The 19,649-nt window shown below is 42.2% G+C and overlaps 2 long non-coding RNA genes across 2 annotated transcripts; one reads left to right on the top strand and one right to left on the bottom strand.

Annotated features, from left to right (window-relative positions):
• The first annotated feature begins 2,713 nt into the window (after positions 1-2,713).
• On the top strand, positions 2,714-16,395 carry LOC135574697 (uncharacterized). Its single transcript, XR_010465573.1, has 4 exons — positions 2,714-2,960; positions 11,104-11,242; positions 14,161-14,252; positions 14,693-16,395. It is a non-coding gene; the product is annotated as an uncharacterized LOC135574697 (long non-coding RNA).
• LOC115139539 (uncharacterized) lies at positions 11,141-12,275 on the bottom strand. The gene is made up of 4 exons (XR_003865123.2): positions 11,780-12,275; positions 11,528-11,668; positions 11,363-11,441; positions 11,141-11,228 (listed from the first exon to the last, which is right to left on the bottom strand). It is a non-coding gene; the product is annotated as an uncharacterized LOC115139539 (long non-coding RNA).
• Positions 16,396-19,649: the final 3,254 nt, after the last annotated feature.

The following is a 19,649-nucleotide window of genomic DNA, read 5'->3' on the forward strand; positions in this document are numbered from 1 at the left end:
GGTGGAAGGGATAGTGAGAAGGGTGGAAGGTGATTTGAGGGGGAAGATGAAGAGGGAGGAGAGGAAGTGGGGGAAGCATGCGGCACGGGAGAGGTGGAAAGGGGGTTTAGGGCTGGGAGTGTTAGAGTGAGTTTGGTAAGGGGATAGATTAGGGAAGGGGAGATAGGGAAAGGGTTAGGTACTGGTTAGGTATGACGGGGAGGGACGATGCTCCCCTGAGGTTTGTTTTTGTTTGGTGATTTGGTTTTGTAAATATAAATTAAGAATGAATGAGAGATATGATTTTGTAAAGTGTGAATGGTATTGATTGTAAATAAATTATTTTAACCACCTTTTTGGTTTACTTCCTGTCTGTAAGTTTGGTGTGGGTTTTTCTTTTGTTTGCCTCTTCTTGGGAAGATTTAGTGGGTCTCGTGGTGGATGTCTTTTAGGTCCCAGTTGTTGTCCCAGTTGTTGTTACCAGTCAATTATCAGTTGATGCCCCCATCTTTCAGAGCGTCTCCTAAAAAACAAGTTATATTTTGGGTTGGATTTAGCATCATATTTTTTATATTTTAATCAATGGTATTTCCTTAAAATGCTCTTTAGTCTTTCAGTTGTTATTCTTCTGTTTTTATCCTCTTGTGTTTGTGTACTAAATATTTCTCTTTCATTGTTTTTTCCTGTGAAGCCATTGTTGCATCCATGTCTGAAATGTGCTGTATAAATAAAGTTTGATTTGAACATTTTGCAAAACAAATTAACCCAATGACAGATCAATCAACAGACTCTTGGTCCATCTTAGTATGAAAACCAGTATCAATCCCACTTTTCAAGCCTGCTGAAGTGGTAAACACCACCCCGACTCTACCAGGGGCTTGAGGTGGTCTCCCACAGCTCTGATTATGTCATGTTCTGTGGCCTTGCTGTTCCATTTCTTAACTGCCCTTGCAACACATTTAGTTATATTATATAAAACATTCAATGTAATGGATATGGAGCATCTATAGCCTCGGTTACACCTGGCACCTTCTGTCATCTGATCACGCCAAACTGCATTAGGTTCAGATCTACCAGGATGGGCCTTTGACACAGTCAGGCCACTGAATATGCATAAGCAATGTCAAAAGATGAGTGGGAAAAAGTACATTTTACAAAAGTGATCTTCATAATAAATCAAATCAAATGTTATTGCGGGTGTAGCGAAATGCTTGTGTTCCTAGCTCCAACAGTGCAGTAATATCTACCCATTTCACAACAAATACCTAATACACACAAATCTAAGTAATAGAATAAGAATATATAAATATATGGATGAGCAATGTCAGAGCGGGATAAACAGATACAGTAGAATAGGATAGAATACAGTATATACATATGAGATGAGTAATGCCAGATATGTACACATTATTAAAGTGACTAGTGTTCCCTTCCTTAAAGTGGCCAATGATTTCAATTCTGTATGTAGGCAGCAGCCTCTCTGTGTTAGTGATGGCTATTTAACAGTCTGATGGCCTTGAGATTGAAAAACAGCTTCTGTCTCTCGGTCCCAGCTTTGATGCACCTGTCCTGACCTCGACTTCTGGATGATAGCGGGTTAAACAGGTAGTGGCTCGGGAAAGAACAAATGTGTGTGCCTGAGGGTAAATTAACTTTCATGCAGCCAAAAGGGGTGAGAAATGACACCACTATCAGTGGACAATTTGCACTAATATAAATGAACATAGATATTGGAACATAATCCCTTTTGCTGACGTGATGAACCGCTAAGCGAACATAAATATTTACCATCTAAACCATGAGACCTCTCACCTCTCTGGCTGTAGAAGTGTTCTTCCTAACCAGTCCCTCAACAGCTCTGACTGAGCTCCACCCTCACTGGGTCTTCAGAGGAGAGGAAGGCTGAGGAAGGATGAATGGATCAGTCAGTCAATAAAGTGTAGAGCTGCTGTCTATGCTGTCTGACAAAATCACTATTTTAGTAGTTCATTAGGCTTTATGACTGCTGAATACCAACTATCAATCACTGAGATCATGTATTTTCAGGTAGAGATACATCCTTGGGACGTCCCTAGCCCATTGATGTTGACATTTAAAATGGTTACGGTTGGGATCATTCTTCTGTCTCTTTTACATAGCAGGTGTAAAATAAACAGAAACAAGACAAGTGGGTATGCAATGGATTATGGTCATTGTAGTTAATTACGTTTTATATGACAAACTATGTCCATATTGTCCTGTTGGAAACAACTCCCTACTACATCACACAGTTCAACCTAGATCTGACTTATCTCCAGACTAGCTCTAGACACACCCTCTAGGCAGACAGGCCAAGGCGCTTGCAGAGTGATTTCCTGTTGTTTTGATACCTCACTAGAATAACTAGCTGTTGCTACAGAACGAAATGACCAATTCACAGTTAGTCTGTCTTGTTCTCCACACACCAAGATCACGTGTTTTCTATATGCACAAGATAGTTTGACTATATAAGGCTTCTGAACTCCGTGTGTCATCGAGCTCTGGCCAGCTACATTATTGCAATTCTTATTAAAAAGGTTGATTGTTTGAAGAAAAGTCTCTCCTTATCGGTTACAATTTCCACCAGAATGTGCAGTAACAATGGTAGTCCAGACTCATAGTACAGAATGAATGACTGACTGCGCAGTTCACCTTCTCACCTCATACTGTATTGGAGCAGCAGCAGCTGACTTGATCGTTGATGCTAATCAGCATATTTGAATCTGAGAGTAAATAGAGCCGACTACACTCTAAAAATGAAGGGTTCAACTGGAGTTGTTCTCAGATCCCATAAGAACCGTAGGGTTCTTGTCAATGAAAAACAGCCGAAAAGGTTATTCAAAGAACTTGTTAGAAGGTGGGTTCATCGAGGAACCTCCGTTGTTGCTGGACTTCTTCCTGGAACTTCGCAATTACAACTGAAAACGCCGGTGGCAAGTTTGGATGCGACAACAGTTAAAAAGGTAAGTTGGGTTGATGTTTGGCTCTGAATATATATCGAAATAATTTATATAATAATATAACATACTAATCATCAATAACGAAGACAATTATGGTTTTCTGTGAATAGCTTCCATAACGTTACTTTAGCTAATTAACGTAAATATTAGAAACGGTTTGACCGTCGGCGTTGTATGAGCTACAGTACAGTACCGTTAGCTAGCTAACATTATGTCCTAACTAGGCAGAACTAGGTTTGGATTATTTCCTGAACTATATTATTTCCCATATATTGTATATCGTTTCCATAAAGACAACATGGCTTTACACTGATTAACGTAAGTTTCCAATCTAGAGCAGTTCTCACTATTGTGAGAATGAACTAGCTAACGTTAGCTCCGTTACTGCTTAAGGGAAACGGCTTGGTTTAAGAATATGTGAGGTAGCTGAGCTCTCTAAGAAGCTTGATCTTAATTAGAACGCTAAATTGAATGATTTACAGAATCAACTATATATACTTTATGGGGAAAAAGCTAGAGGAGCCTCTATAAGATCCAGAAAATAATGGCTTGAAAAGAACAGCAGATACTTTCATTTGGAAAAGAGGAGAGGGAACTCAACACACTCCGGAAATGTAAGATTAATGGGGATAGAGTTATCAGACTTTACCACTAAATTAAGAGAATCTTTACTCCTTCGATAACAGTTTGAGTGACTAAGGATCTCCTTGATTTTATAGAGAATGTTAACTCAGTGAAGAATCCAATCGGTCTTGATATCAAGATTTATCCATTATGGACATCCAATATGGGGTTGCTCAATTAAAAAATCTCCGGGTTGAGATGGATTAACCTCTGAATTTGACAAAACTTTCTCTGACAAAATAGTCCCATTTTTACTTGAACAAAGAGGTTATAAACCTGCCTCTCTGAAGCAATGGGTTATTACTCTTATACCTAAACCACACAAGGATCTCTTAATTATTGGTGTCCAATCACACTCCTAGATAACGAATACAAAATTATAGCCTCAAGCTTTGCGAAAAGGTTATAATCGTGTTTGAATGATCTGATTGCTGAATGTCAATCAGGGTTTATGAAAGGGCACCATATATCTAATAATCTGAGGCTGGTGTTAGATTTGGTTGAGTACTGTGATCTAGTGGATGACTTCCTGTTGGATTTTCAGAAAGCATCTGATACCGTAAGTCACAATTTTATCTTTGATTATCTTAAGCATTAAGTTTGGTCATTCTTTTGTTGATGCTATTATAATTTTATAATGGTGGCAATAGCTGTATCAAACTGTCATGGAACATCATCAAGGTAAACCTTCAGGATTGGTGGGTCCCCTGCCGGATGGTTGAGCTAACGTAGGCTAATGCGATTAGCATGAGGTGTAAGTAACAATTTCCCAGGACAGGCATATCTGATATTGGCAGAAAGCTTAAATTCTTGTTAATCTAACGGCACTGTCCAATTTACAGTAACTATTACAGTGAAAGAATACCATGCTATTGTTTGAGGAGAGTGCACAGTTTTGAACATGAAGTTATTAATAAACAAATTAGGCACATTTGGGCAGTCTTGATACAAAATTGTAACTGTTCCACTGGATGTCATAAGGTGAAAGCACCAATTTGTAAGTCGCTCTGGATAAGAGCGTCTGCTAAATGACTTAAATGTAAATGTTAAATGTTATGTTTTAATAACATTTAGACTACGTTACCCAGCAGGCTATGCGGGCGCGGAAGATGGTTAAAGAATGCCTTGCATGGCTAAACATGGAGTTTTCTAGCTGAAGTATATGTTCATTAAAAGTAGTTAAACCTACGCCCCCATTTGTCATTATATAAGGAACAAACATAACAGAGGCATCACTACAGTCCCTGGTTTGAATCCAGGCTGAATCACATCTGGCCGTGATTGGGAGTCCCATGGGGAGGCGCACAATTGGCCCAGCATCGTCCGGGTTTGGCCGGGGTAGGCCGTCATTGTAAATAAGAATTTGTTCTTAACTGACTTGCCTAGTTAAATAAAGGTTAAATAAAAATAAATATTGGGTACAGGAACAATGGTGGATATATTGAAGCATGTGGGGACAGAGAGATTGAATAGGTTTGTAATATGTCTCATAGCAAAGGGTCTGAATACTTATGTAAATAAGGTATTTCTGTTTTTTATTTGTAATAATTTCCCGATAATTTTGAAAACCTGCTTTCATGTTGTCCTTATGGGGAAAGAAGAGGTTGTTACTGTGATAGAAGAGGAGGAAGAGAAAGAGGATGCAGTTTTGGCGTGAAGAAGGGAGAGATTACTGTCACATTGAAAGATTAAGAGGTGGAGATAGATCTGATTAACACCAGTAAGTACCGCCTTAAATTGGTTTTTAACTTTGGATATTCGGAGTTGGCTCGTCAATACCTCAACGGAGGGCCCTAGGATGATGACTGTCTAGAATCAGACGTAGAGAGCAAGCTACCCCTTGTTTTCTCTGTTCCGTTTCCAAAAAGTAACTTAACATATATATATTTGAGAAAGGTCTATCTGGGGGGCACTGCGTGTAGTGATGTTTTACTACACACCGTGCCCCCCAATAGTGTCATGTGAGAGTTGGGTTGGCTACACCAAAGATTATGGATATACTGACAAGATGTCTCTCCGCCTTAACAAGGGGAGTCGTTGTCCACAAAGCGGCACTGAGGGTTCTTTAGATCCCGTTTATCCTTTCTTTGGATTGCTGGATACTTATTGTAATCTATTGTTTATATTCTATGAGGGTTGTTGTCAACCACCTGTATTCAGTGGAGAGAGATGCTAAGCTACTAGCATGAATATGCATAGCGATCTGGAGAGAACTCCTATAGTGTTTTTTTTATCAAAGTTGTCGGTATGTCACGTGTCCACATAACTTAAGCATTACGAAACTTCCGTTGAATCAAGTAAACCTCCTGTTGCAAATAAGCCATTAATTTGGTTGTTGACCAAATTAGATACTCATTTACCTCCATACTAAAAGTCATTGCTTGGTGGGCGAATCAACAAATAAACTCTACCTGCTTGAGGTAGACAGATTTCCCCTTCAGTTGGGCCTCTCTTTTCCTCTCTGGCTACACCCATTTATAATGCTACCAGGGTTTCCGTGAAGGGTAATGAATCACAACAGAACATTTAGATTATAGTAATGATTCACAACAGAACAATTCGATTGTGGTAATGAATCACAACACAACATGCAACTCATGTAATGAAAGCGACAATAAAACAACATTTTATAAACATTTTATAAAATGCAATTCAGGGGAAAACACTGTTCTAAATAGTCTACCTGATAGAGGTTCATATCTGACAGAGACACTTAGAAAGAGGGTGAATCTATTCTACTTTGGCTTCTGGACAATGAAAGAAAGTGAATATGAAAACCAATAGAACAGGAGAGAAATGGCATAGTGCTGGGTCCAATAGAACAGGAGAGAAATGGCATAGTGCTGGGTCCAATAGAACAGGAGAGAAATTACATAGTGGTGGGTCCAATAGAACAGGAGAGAAATTACATAGTGGTGGGTCCAATAGAACAGGAGAGAAATTACATAGTGGTGGGTCCAATAGAACAGGAGAGAAATTACATAGTGGTGGGTCTAATACAACAGGAGAGACATTACATAGTGGTGGGTCACATTGGACAGGAGAGAAATGGCATAGTGGTGTGTCCAACAGGTAAATACATTGAAATAAATTGTCCCAAATGATATAATGACTGCTGTCTATACAGAAATAAATAAAATACTTTACCAGAAAGCATGACGTTGCCACAGAGGAATCAGGGATCATTAGCTTCTTTAAAAAAAATAGCTGTTATGGTTTCAAAGCACAAGCTTGTAGGCTTATGCCTATTGGGCAGCGCGTGTGGCAATAGGCCTAGCTGATTATTGAGTTGTGGCTGTCAGTGAAAAGCAGCTCAAATACGTGTGAAGATAATGTCTCTTGAATATAATTTAAAATGTTGAGTCAAGAAGAAGGGGAGGGTTGTCTGGTGAAGATATAGGTGAGTCTCTCTTCAGAATGTCCTCCACTGGCTTCCACCAATTCTTGCTCCTTCATTGTTTCATTGTGTGAATTGATTGCCTTTAGATTGAGTTTATTATATCAATAGGTTTACATACATTTCTGTTAATGCATGTATTAATTGCAATCATTTACCGTTGTCATTCTCGGAGTGGAAACGTTGTCTGTTCAAAACCTGCTTCACTTGTGAGAAAAAACTTTTGGTTTATTTCATAATCGTCATCTACAAGATTTGTCCATTTTTTTCATCGTCTTTTTGTTTGGAGTGCTCCTTGTGAGCGATGAGCGTGTCTGATTGCTCTGTCCTGATAATGTTGAGGGAGCGCCCACCTGAGCATAGAACTACTTGGCCTGCTGCGCCAAAATGTAGGAAAGTGTTTTTTTTTAAACTTCCATTGTGACGTTCCCTGGCAAGAAAGCCAAAAATGTCTCTCAAACAGAAGAGTACACTCAACCAGTAATACATATGAACTACTATATTATGTCTGCATTATAAATAGTCTATCGCTAGTTAACTGAAATACTTACCACTCTTGGCTTTGGGCAAAGGACCAGCGCAGTACACCAGAACCCTGCTGAAAGGTTTGTCAAAAGCAGGCATAGGCTGCAAAGGTGCAACCGGTACGGCTTGGTTCGGTTTACCTGTCCGCTGCAAACGTCACAGGATTTACAGTGAGCCACAACATCCTGTTTCAGACGTCTCGTTGACCCCCAGATGGCCTGCCATACTACCATCGTGAGCCACAGCATCCTGTTTCAGACGTCTTGTTGACCCCCAGATTACCTGCCATACTACCATCGTGAGCCAACCGCAGTATCTCTTGTCGAAGCGTAACTGGAACAACAATTTGAGATAAACTGGGCCAATCGTCTTGTCCAGAAGTGGCGCGAGAACCACATTTCCTCATTAGAGCTCCATTTCCTCATTAGGACACCATTTCCTCATTAGAATGTTATTAGAACGCCATTTCCTGATTGGAATGCCATTTCCTCATTAGAGCGCCATTTCTGTCAAAATTACCTACACAAACTTCATTAAACTCTTCCTCTGGATGTATCTCAGCAAAAAGAGGCTAGAGGGAAACATCTTTACTCTGTTCAGCAATCAGCTGCTTCCTAGTAACATCTTTACTCTGTTCAGCTATCAGCTGCTTCCTAAAAACAACATCTTTACTCTGTTCATCAATCGGCTGCTTCCTAGACATCCAAGTGTCAACTGTAGGGATCCTTTCTTCGTTCAGAAGTTCTACAAACTCTCACCTTTGGGTTTACAAAGGAGAGGTCAACTCAGGAGGTTTACCGAAATCAGGATAAGAAGCTAGACTTGCTCCCGGTGACTTTCTTAGACAGAGCACGTGCAACGGCACATGCTGGGAACACTCTAGGGTACTTTTCTGATAACCCGCCAGGTTCCTCAATTCTGGGTTCCTTACAAACGACAGGATTTGGCACAACTTCCCTCCAGCCAAATAATTTCCCAATATGAATGAGACCCCCTTCACTGGTAGGCTAGGCCTCACTCCAACGACAACGGAATGAGACATAAAATCAGATTCGAGTTCCACATTATAGAAACAAACTTCCATGCAACCCCTCTCCACGCCTTTTACTAACACACTGTAACCAGTTGTTGAAGTGTCAAAAGTAAAACACCCTCCAATGTGAAGGGCTTCCCCAGTACAGTACTGTAGAAACACCCTCCAATGTGAAGGGCTTCCCCAGTACAGTACTGTAGAAACACCCTCCAATGTGAAGGGCTTCCCCAGTACAGTACTGTAGAAACACCCTCCAACGTGAAGGGCTTCCCCAGTATAGTACTGTTATAAGGATCATTTTGCTATTTGATTTTGAATTGTAAGAGCAATAGAAGTATCAAAAAAAAAAATCATAAGTTAATTCATGTTAAAAAATGATTAGTCCATACTGCTGTAACCCATAGTAACACATTGGATAACATTCACAACATGAATTCACAACATTGTTTCCTCCAAAACATCAAAAGGCAGTTTGTTCTGAAGTGTCTGTCTATCTGAGAGAGAGAAACAATTATATGTATATATTTTTTTACATGTCTTTAACCCCCTTTTTTCCCACTTAATTAAGTCTTTACACATTTTGTTACGTTACAGCCTTATTCTACAATGGATTAAATAAATAAAAGTCCTCATCAATCTACACACAATACCCCATAATGACAAAGAGAAAATAGGTTTGGAGAAAAAATGTCATATTTATTAAAAACAGAAATACCTTATTACAGCACCACTGTGAAATAAGTATTCAGTCCCTTTGCTATGAGACTTGAAATTGACCTCCAGGTGCATATTGTTTCCATTGATCATCGTTGAGATGTTTCTACAACTTGGAGTCCACCTGTGGTAAATTCAATTGATTGGACATGATTTGGAAAGGCACACACCTGTCTGTGGCTACCACAGCATTCTGAAGCGATACGCTATCCCATCTGATTTAGGCTTAGTGGGACTATCATTTGTTTTTCAGCAGGATAGTGAACCAACACACCTCCAGGCTGTGTAAGGGCTATTTGACCAAAAAGGAGAGTGATGGAGTGCTGCATCAAATGACCTGGCCTCCACAATCACCTGACCTCAACCCAATTGAGATGGTTTGGGATGAATTGGACTGCAGAGTGATGGAAAAGCAGCCAACAAGTGCTCAGCATATGTGGGAACTCCTTCAAGACTGTTGGAAAAGCATTCCAGGTGAAGCTGGTTGAGAGGATGCCAAGAGTGTGCAAAGCTGTCAAGGCAAAGGGTGGCTACTGGAAGAATCTCAAATATAAAATATATTTCGATTTGTTTAACACTTTTTTTGTTACTACATGATTCCATATGTTTAAATTCATAGTTTTGATGTCTTCATTATTTTTCTTCAATGTAGAAAATAGTAAAAATAAATAAAAACCCTGGAATGAGTAAGTGTGTCCAAACCTTTGACTGGTACTGTATATCTCATGAATGTTTTTACATTCGGTTACAAAAAGTCCCTTTCTTACCACTTCTTCCATAGTCAAACATGTAAGGAAAGCTTTTTTTTTTTTTTAATCAAAAAGGATTCTGTCAAATGTACTGAATTCAAATGGATATACCCAGCCTACAAAGCATAACAGCCACTCTGTGATGACCAGTTCTGATCTTTTATTGAGGGATCTAGTCTAGATTAAACCTCATAGGAAGACAGTTTTATCATGTGGAGGTTTCATTCCGGTATCTGTTTAACTAGATACTGTTGGTCTTTGGCAGGAGAGAGACCAGACTCTCACTCTGACAGCAGGAAGAGTCCTTCAGGGGAACCAGACCCAGAGACGCCCAAACCAGCGAAACGACACCACTGCTCCCACTGTGAAAGGAGTTTTAGCTGGTTAGGGAATCTAAAACGCCATGAGTGGACACACACAGAAGAAAAGCCTTCCCAGTGTAGAGAGCTTTTTATCCTGTTAGCAATCCTGAAAAGGCACGAGAGAATACACACAGAAAAGCCTTACCACTGCTTCCAAATGTGAAAAGAGATTTTCACGATCAGGGGACCTAAAAGCTCATGAGTGGACACACACGGGAGAAGAACCTTTCCGTTGTTCCAAGTTTAATGGTTCCTCAATTAACCTTTTAGGGTTCATTTTTTAAACTCCCTGTCCACCCCCCATTATAAAAAAATATATAATAACAATATTGACAATATTGATTTAAATAATGAATTGTTTATTTAGTGGCACCACAAATATGAATTCATATTTACAAAACAGTTTCTGCAGACATGTCAGACCATAATAAATAATACATTTACTTTGTATAGTGCTTTTCATGACATTTAAAAAACATATATGAATAATGATGTACAATAAAAACATTAAAAATGAATCATAGGTAAACTAACAATATTGTACACTTGATGCTAAATACAGATTTTTCAGCTTTAGTGTGTATATCATATCCACTTAGTTATGTTAGGAAGTTTGCCATCTTTATGACCGGTCCTGGTAACTTCACCCCAACTTCTCTTATCCCCAGAACACAGTAACTTAAGAACATATGTGTTTTTCTGACATTTTGGGAAATTTAAGGCATTTTCTTTTTAAATACAGTCGTAGCAGAGCCCCAAGTCCTCGAGGGCGTGGACATTCTCCCCATCAAAGGCCAGCGGGATTTCACTCACATGGTGAAAATGATTTCCGCCGATGTGCAGTAATGGAGTGAAGAGTGGTGAAATCTGTGTCAACAAAAGTAAGAAAAGATTAATACACATACAATTAACAAAGAACAGAACAACTGTTCAGCTGTAGTTTTATATAAGCATGCACACCTATGTTTATGAAGAAACAGATGATTTGTGCATAGGCATACCTTGTCACGGACATAAAGGCCACTCGGGTCCTCTTGAAGAGGTAGGGCAAGAGCAGGATCGCTGCTGTGGTCTTCAGTCCTAGTAAAGTAAAGCAATGATCTTACTACACTTGCTAATGTTATTACAAAATACATTAGAGAAAGGGAAGGAATAAGAGCAAGTACCTCTTCTGTATTGTCCTTCAGGGACTGTCAAAATAGCAGGATGATGTCCTCACCCCTGCCTCACCTCTCTACCTCTGCTTGTCCTTGAATTCTCTTTTTGTCTATATCCATTCTATGGACTTGATTCATTTCTGAGAAGATCTGAAAAGATAATTTATACACATTTGTATGCTAATAGACTTCAGTTTGTATTGACTGCTAGGTAGGTTAAATGTACACTTCAAATGCAGCTGTCCTACAACATATCTGTACCTTCTTGATCCCAATTGCATTGTGTCCATGTTCTGTCCTAGAAGAATTTCAAAGGAAGAGGAAATGTGTCAAAGAATAGTATTACAAGCATTAAAACATTATATATATATTAAATAAATATTGAAAGATAAATGGCATCGACATGCAATGTAATGCAAAATAGAAGAACATCATGGAGAAAGCACTAGCCAATACAGTACTGACATACAGTAACAGTACTGCCATACAGTCCTAATATTACATGTCAGGAAATTTTTGTACACAAGTTGTTCAATATTTTATCAGGCTGACTTTTGCTGCGTGACAATACTGTGTTTGGATTCTGAAGGGTGTTTATACAAAAAGAGGAAGTCTAGACACTATTAATACATTATGCATTTGAATCCCATCTACAGCTACCATCTAAGCTATTAATTTCCCTCCACAAGGGGGCAGACATTTAACGTTTCCAAAATGGGATAGTATTGTACATGTAACGTTTCCAAAATGGGATAGTATTGTACATGTAACGTAATGCCCCGTTGTAAGTTAATAGTATTGCATGCTGTAGCAGGCTATATAAAGAGGAAGACCTCCATTGACGATTCAGTTCGTTGTAACATCTCGCCTGGACAGGTCACCGTCGTTAGTTCATTCTCACAAAAGTGAGAACTGCTCTAGATTGGAAACTTACGTTTAATGAGTGTAAAGCCATGTTGGCTTAATGGCAACGATATACAATATATGGGAAATAATATAGTTCAGGAAATAATCCAAACCTAGTTCTGCCTAGTTAGTGTAATATTCATATAGTGTGCAAAACAAGACAGTTCGGACATAACGTTAGCTAGCTAGCTAACTAACGGTACTGTACTGTAGCTCATACAACGCCGACGGTCAAACCCGGCTTTCTAATATTTACGTTAATTAGCTAAAGTAACGTTATGGAAGCTATTCACAGAAAACCATAATTGTCTTCGTAATTCATTATTAGTATGTTATATTATTATATAAATTATTTCGATACATATTCAGAGCCAAACATCAACCCAATTTACCTTTTTAACTGTTGTCGCATCCAAACTTGCCACCGGCGTTTTCAGTTGTAATTGCGAAGTTCCCGGAAGAAGTCCAGCAACAACGAAGGTTCCTCGATGAACCCACCTTCTAACAAGTTCTTTGAAAAACCTTTTGGGCTGTTTTTCATTGACAAGAACCCTACGGTTCTTAGGGGATCTGAGAACAACTCCAGTTGAACCCTTCATTTTTAGAGTGTAGTCGGCTCTATTTACTCTCAGATTCAAATATGCTGATTAGCATCAACGATCAAGTCAGCTGCTGCTGCTCCAATACTGTATGAGGTGATACGGTGAACTGATGTTGAACCGGGCAGTCAGCTGCTGCTGCTCCAAAACAGTATGAGATGGTGAACTAATGTTGCACTGGGAAGTCAGTCATCCATTCTGTATTATGAGTCTGGTCTAACATTGTTACTGCACATTGTGGTGGAAATTCTAAACAATCAGGAGAGACTTTGTCATTTCTTCAAACAATCAACCTTTATTTGATAAGAATTGCAATAATGTAGCTGGTCAACCCTACACTCTGAGGTGGAATGCCAAGAGCTCGATGACACAAGGAGTTCAGAATCCTTTTATAGTCAAACTATCTTGTGCATATAGACACGTGATAAACACATGATCTTGGTATGAGTATGTGTGTGGAGAACGAGACACAGACTAACTGTGAATTGGTTGTCTCGTTCTGTAGCAACAGCTAGTTATTCTAGTCTTCTAGTGAGGTGTCAAAACAACAGGAAATCACTCTAGACACAGTTCCTCTGAAGTAGATCAATGGTTACCCGAATTGGGGCAAACAAGCGAGTGTCTAGAGGTAAATCAAGCCTGAACTGTGTGATGTTGTGGTTTCTCTAGAGATAAATCAGATCCAGACTGAACTGTGTGATGTGGTAGAGTTGTAGTTTCCAACAGGCCAATATTCAACATAGTTTAGCTCATAAAACGTAATGAACTACAATGACCATAATCCATTGCGTGCCTACTTGTCTAGGCTGTGTTTATTTTAGACCTGCTATGTAAAAGAGAAGAATGCACGATTGCCAATGCTATCTGGGCTCCTTGGGACATCCCTACCCTAAACCCTAACCTTAACCCCTACCTTATCCATTTTTAATGTCAACTTCAATGGGCTAGGAACGTCCCAGGGATGTATCTCTATCTGAAAATACATGATCTAAGTGATTGATAGTTGTTATTCATCAGTCATAAAGCCTCATGTACTTTTAATGAACTACTAAAATTGTGATTTTTGTCAGACAGCATAGAGAGCAGCTCTACACTTTATTGACTGACTGACCCATTCATCCTTCCATCCCTCCTCAGCCTTCCTCTCCCCTGAAGACCCAGTGAGGGTGGAGCTCAGTCAGAGAACTGTTGAGGGACTGGTTATGAAGAACACTTCTACAGCCAGAGAGGTGAGAGGTCACACCGAGTTTAGATGGTAAATATTTATGTCCCCTTAGTGGTTCATCACGTAAGCAAAAGGGAATATGTTCCATCTATGTTTATTTACATTAGTGCAAATTGTCCACTGATATTTGTATAATTTCTCACCCCTTTCACCTGTATGACAGTTATTTTCCCCTCAGACACACACATTTGTTCTTTGCTATTATGAAGGTAATTTGTGTAGAATGTAATTTTCCCCACTCATTCATGTTGCTTATTTATATTCAGTGGCCTGACTGCAGACTGTCAAAGGCCCATCCTGCTAGATCTGAACCTAATGCAGCTTGGAGTGATCAGATGACAGAAGTCACATTTAGGTGCCAGGTGTAACTGAGGCCATAGATGCTCCATATCCATTACTTTGAGTGTTGTATATAATATGACTAAATGTGTTTCTGTGTTGCAGGGGCAGTCAAGAAATGGAACAGCAAAGACACAGAACATGACATAAGCAGAGCTGTGGGAGACCATCTCATGCCCCTGGTAGAGCCGGGGGTGGTGTTTACCACGCCTTCAGCAGTTTTGAAAAGTGGGATTGATACTGGTTTTCATACTAAGATGGACCAAGAGTCTGTTGATTGGTCAGTCACTGGGTTAATTTGTTTTATGTTCAAATCAAGCTTTATCTATACAGCACATTTCAGACATGGTGCAACACAATGGCTTCACAGGGGAAAAAAACAATTAAAATAAACAGGAATATTTAGTACACAAAAAAACATAAGGATTTTTTTAAAACTGAAAGACGAATGAGTACCAATGCCATTGATTTAAAATATTAATTGGATGCAATATCCAACCCAAAATATATGCTTGTTTTTTAGGAGGGGCTCCGAAAGACACTATGGGGGTGTCCACTAAAAGTTCACTAGTAACAACAACTGGGACCCAAAAGACACCCACCATGAGACCCACTAAATCTACCCAAGAAGCGTCAAACAAAAGAAAAAAACACACCAAACTTAAAGACATGAAGCAAACCAAAAAGGTGGTTAAAATAATTTATTTACAATCAATACCATTCACACTTTACAAAATCGTATCTCTCATTCATTCTTAATTACTTATATTTACAAAACCAAATCACCAAACACCAAACAAAAACAAACCTCAGGGGAGCATCGTCCCTCCCCGTCATACCTAACCAATACCTAACCCTTTCCCTATCTTCCCTTCCCTAATCTATCCCCTTACAAAACTCACTCTTAACACGCCCAGCCCTAAACCCCCTTTCCACCTCTCCCGTGCCGCATGCTTCCCCCACTTCCTCTCCTCCCTCTTCATCCTCCCCCTCAAATCACCTTTCACCCTTCTCACTATCCCTTCCACCCCCCAATCTCTCCCTGTCTTGACAAAATTCTGCCTGGCTTCCCACAGTCCCTTTTTAAAGAGACTCATTTGAAGCCAGAGCAGAAACCTGTCCCTATCCGTTCCCTTTGCTCTCCCTACGCCTCTCTCTAGCCTAGCCCATGTCAAAACAAAATCCCTCCTAACCACACCTAGCATCACCCGTGCCCTAGCCCAGACTAGTCCGGCAAAGGCACAGTCCCAGAAGGCATGGCGCACAGTCTCCTCCCTGCCACAAGCAGATCTTGGACAGGTGGGGGATCGCACCACACTATACCGGTAAAAGATGGAAAGTACCGGCAAGCACTTATGGAGGCCCAACCAATTCAGGTCCTTGAGCCTGTTGTCCAGGACTCCCTGCCTGCCTGACCTCTTCGTACAGGTGCCTGTGATCTAAACCTACTCGGGCAACTTCAACCTCGGGGTGCGCACGCAGCCACTTTGCCGCATGGCCAAAGTGCCACGGCAGCTGTTCCGCCCGAGGACCCGCGTTAGACCACACCATTACGCTTCTCGCCTGGTACGAGAAGAACACCCGCAGGAGGTAACCGGACGGGTGTATCACTGGCTGAGCAAGCTCCGCTAACAAGAAAGAAACAAAAATTGAGTCCTGCTTGAGGGGGAAATGTGGTACCCCCCTACCTCCCTCCCCGATGGGACAGATCATGCGTGCCCTGGCGACCCACTCGCACCTGCCACTCCACATAAACTGAAACACAAGCCTCACTAGAGGCCTCCTCAGACAAGCCGGCAATGGGTAGATGTACGCCAAATACAAAAGAGACGGCAACACATCCACCTTTAGGACCAGGACTTTGCCCATAAAAGACAAATACCTAGCCTTCCACATTGCTAGCTTCCTCTGTACCACTGCGATACGCATGTTCCAGTTTAGTGTCGCTGAGCCGGAGGTCTCAAAATGAACCCCGAGAATCCTCTGGGCCCCTTCAGAGAGATAACCCCCCAGGCACATCCGTTCTACTGCGCCATCTTCCGAAAAACTTGACGGAAGACTTTGCATGGTTCAGAACTGCTCCCGACGCTCGGGTGAAATCCCCAAAGATGGCAAGGGACCTTGTCAGGCACGAGTCCTTGCACAACAGCAAGGAAGTGTCGTCGGCGTACTGCGTCATCTTAACACGCAGCCCACCACTTCCAGGGATCAACAAGCCTTCCACCCCTGTGTCTGCCCTAATGGCAGCCCCCAGAGGCTCCATGTACAGAACGAAGAGGAGAGCCGAGAGTGGGCATCCCTGCCTGACCCCAGAAGAGAGGTCAAAAACGTCACCTAAGTGACTATTTACACTAACTCGACACCCCGCTCCGACATATAAAGTACGGATCCATCCTATAAACTTCTCCACAAATCCTAATCTACCTAACACCCTGAATAGAAAAGATCTATTCACGCGATCAAAAGCTTTCGCCTGATCTAGCGCTGCTACCATTAAAGGCAGCCCTCTATCTTCGACCCAAGCGATGGAATCCCTGATCAACTGTAGGTTCCATCTTATAGAGCGGCCCTCTACCCCGCACGTCTGATCCTCGTGGACGACGTAGGGAAGGGCTGTGCGCAACCGGTCTGCTAAAACCTTTGCAAGAATCTTGTAATCTACGCACAGCATGGTCAATGGCCGCCAGTTGCCAAGGTCAGTTGCTTCCCCCTTCTTATAAAGAAGTGACGGCACACCAACAGCCATTGATCCCCCCCCGGGACCCCCGTCTCAAGGATGGCCTTCAAGACTTCGAGAACCACTGGTCCAAGTATACCCCAAAACTTGAGGTAAAACTCAGCCGGCAGCCCATCCATCCCAGGCACCTTCCCTTTTCCCATCCTCCTAAGAGCGCTCTCAACCTCTTCTAGTGAGATCTGGGCCTCCATCACGTCTCTAATGTCCTCTGGCAACCGCCGGGACAAGTGTTCTAAAAAACACGTTTCCCTGCTCTACATCTATTTCCCTTTCCTTAAATAAACCTTGGAAATGATCAGTTGTCACCCTGACCATTTCCTCTGGTTTACTTACTATACTACCATTTTCTTCCCTAACTCCATGCATTACCTTCCTACTCTGCCTGGCCCTAACCGACTTAAAGAACATAGCGGAACAAGTCTCATTATGTTCTAGAAAGCCACTATGCGCACGCTCCAGGAAAGGTCGAGCCTTCTGCTCCTGCAGCTCCCTGAGCTGCGCCTTTAGGGCTGTGAATCTCTCCCAGTCAATCGACCCGCCGAGGTTGCCTGCCTCGTACTCGAGTTCAATTAACCTTTGGATACGATCCACCTCCCTCATTTCCTCCCTTTTTTTCCTTCTACAATATCCTATTATAAAAGCCCTAATCCTCACCTTAACTAAATCCCACCACTCTAACACCCCCTCGCACATGGACCGGAGGCCGTCAAGCCTCCGAAAGAAACAAAAAATGAGTCAACGAAAGCCTGCTCCTCCAGTATATCCCGATCTAACTTCCAGTACCCCCTACCAAAGAGGCAGACTGGCGACCCTACCTGCAGGAACACCCCGTCGTGATCCGTGAAGAAAACCGGCACCAGCCGCCCAGACAACTGACCCAAAGACCTGGATACAAAAATGTAGTCGAGCCTCTGCGCAACCCCCCTGGAGTTGCGCCATGTAGGACCGACCATTGCCGGAGTAGTGTGCTGTCCACCATCAACCAGACCATGGCAAGCCATTAGCCCAGTGATGGTGCCTGCACTGCTATCACCACCTACCCCTAAATCTATATTAAAATCCCCTCCTATCACCAAGTGCCTGTTTGTAACACACAGGAGCGCCAGACAGTCCACCATCTCCCTCCTGTCTGCCGCCACCTGTGGCCCATACACGCCAATTAACCTATATCTAGCTTCTCTATACTTTACATCTATCCCCAATACTCTACCCTGCATTATAACAAAAGTGCTCTCTACCTTAACCTCTCTATTCCCACACAGAATCCCTACTCCTGTTGAGTGCACCCCTCCTATGCCCCAAAAAGTTTCCCCCTTATCCCACTCCCTCCTAAATCTACACACATCCCCACCATCCCTCAGGTGAACCTCCTGTAAAAAACAGAAATCAAACCCCACACCCTCTAAATAACAAAAAACAGCCCTCCTTTTAACATTATCCCTTAACCCCCTAACATTTAGACTAAAAAAAGAAACAGGACTATTCATTTAAATATTAACAACAAATAAAACCCCAAAAACCAAAGAAAAAACAGGAGACCCACCCGATGCTCCCCTGGTCCATCTCCACCGGCGGGGACGTCCTCTCCTCTCCTGACGCCCCCCCGTCCTCCATCCCAACCCATGACCCAGGCAGTGTGTTGGGTCCTCCCTCCCCACCCACCATCCCCCCTCCCTGTTTGCCTCGGGGCTGCATGTAGGGGACCCCATCTCCTCAAACAGGAGTTGGGATCCCTCTAGCAAACAGCCCACCGACCCCTCACTGGAGTCATCCACTAAAATGCAAACCGGGAGGACAAATTACCCTCCCCTCCCCCCCGCCACTCTCTTAGCCCCCCTCCACACCCCCTCCCTCTCACTTCCTGCCAAGCTCCCCTCTTCATCCCTTTCTTCTTTGGTGAAGGAGGTAGCGGGGAGACACAACGTCCCATCCCCGCTAACTCCTCCACCAAATCCCTCATTTTGACCTCGAGGAAGCCTGGCAGGCTGTCCCCCTCCCACCTCCACTCCTCCCTCCTTCTCCGTCACTGTCCCCGTTCCCTCTTCCACTCCTTCTCGTACCACTGTCCCCTTCTCCCTCTTCTCTGCTCCTCCACGTTCTTCCACCTTCTTTTTAATCTCTCCTTCTTTTTCCTTCTTTCCTTCTTCTCTCCTCTTTCTTTTCGCCTCTTCCTTCTTCCCTTCTTCGTCCTTCTCCGTCCTTTCCCCTGTGCCATCCGTACAATCCGCATGCGTCCTCTCTTTCCTCCCCCATCCCCCGCTCCCCCCCCAGCTGCAGACGCGTATGACCTGTGACGAGCCGGGCAATCACGCCACAGGTGTGCTC

Source organism: Oncorhynchus nerka, linkage group LG13, assembly GCF_034236695.1.
Source record: "Oncorhynchus nerka isolate Pitt River linkage group LG13, Oner_Uvic_2.0, whole genome shotgun sequence".
NCBI lineage: Eukaryota > Metazoa > Chordata > Actinopteri > Salmoniformes > Salmonidae > Oncorhynchus > Oncorhynchus nerka.